This window comes from Vigna radiata, unplaced genomic scaffold (genome assembly GCF_000741045.1).
Source record: "Vigna radiata var. radiata cultivar VC1973A unplaced genomic scaffold, Vradiata_ver6 scaffold_250, whole genome shotgun sequence".
NCBI lineage: Eukaryota > Viridiplantae > Streptophyta > Magnoliopsida > Fabales > Fabaceae > Vigna > Vigna radiata.
Genome location: NW_014543542.1, coordinates 60,223 through 61,700, shown reverse-complemented (window position 1 = coordinate 61,700; position 1,478 = coordinate 60,223).

The window sequence follows — 1,478 nt, the reverse complement described above, 5'->3', positions numbered from 1 at the left end:
CCTTGAGTTGGGATGAGCTTAATTGTATGTGATGAAAAGGTTCAAGTTTGGGGTTGTACGGGGGAAAATTGAAAAGGCAAGTAAAAGGCATTGAGCTCAATTGTGGTGAAAAGAGAAAAATTCATGAGAAAAAGAAAAGAAAAGAAGAAAAGCATGAAGATGAGATCAATGAAAAAGAAAAGAAAAGGGAAGAAGTTGGGAATGAGAGATATTGGTGAAAGAGTTGTGCTTAAATGTTGAATATTTTGTTAGCTCTCTTGACTCAAGGATTTTGCATTCTAGAAAAACCAATTNTTTCTTGTTAGCCCAACCTCATTACAAGCCTTGGAAAAGTCCTTTTGATGGCATTTGCATGTAAAGATGTTGATTGTTTTAGATGAATGGCAATTTTGTTTCATGCGACTTGTGAATACTTGAGAGTTGGAGTGTCACCTAAAGCACTTGAGTGATTGAGTGAAACACTTGCTTGGTATGATTTGTTAATTTTCATGAGTACATTTTTGCTTAGTGGATTGATCATTCATAGTGTATAACATCTAATGTGCAATCTCTGGGTTGAAAGCATGCATGCACCTTATTTTGGATTTCACTGAGGATATTGAGTTGAGTAGTTTTGTCATGTACCTTGGGATTGTTGAGGCATTGGATGAAATAGTATAAAGCCAAGTTTTCATTTTATGTGTTGTTTTGTTTTGTTTTGCTTGAGGACAAGCAAAATTCTAAGTTTGGGGTGTTGATGAAGGTTGAAAAACACCAAATTACACCTTTTACTACTCGGGATAAACTTAGAATCAAGAAAAACTCAATAAAAAAGTCTTGAGAGAGTCAAAAGTTGTTTTTAGCGATTTTATGCTTGTTTTGCATTATTTTGTAGCTAATTTGAGAAAAGTAAAGAATGAAGTTGAAGATATAGGTCGTTGACTCAAGAAAAGAGTAGAAAAATGAAGATTTAAAGAGTCGATGCACCGCCCGGCGGTTTAAGTGTGCCGCCGGGCGGTCCAGGACGAGGAGAAGGCATGGCGATTGACGCTGGGGGGACCTGAGCGAAACCGCCCGGCGGTGGCGATTGCCACCGGGCGGTTTGGAGGATTATGGCAAACCGCTGGGTGGCACACTTAAACCGCCCGGCGGTGGCTCGCTGGACTTGGGTCCATTTTTTGACGCGCTCCTCACCTATATATACCCCTATTGCAATTTCAGAATCATTCTTTTGACAAGGGAGAACGGCCAGACCTAATTTTGGTCTCTGGAGAGGATCTCTTGGATGCTTAGGCTCCTTATCATCTTTTCTAGGGTTTGCTTTTCCATTCTTCTTCCATTTCTCATCTAGTTTCACCATGACTATGGTGAACTAAACCCTATTGATGTTGGGGGAAACAATGTAATCTTTTGATACTCTCTCTTATTGAATCTCTTGATTATTTATATGGTCTCCATATGTTTTGATTGTCAATTGTTGGGTTATCATCTGTGCTTAA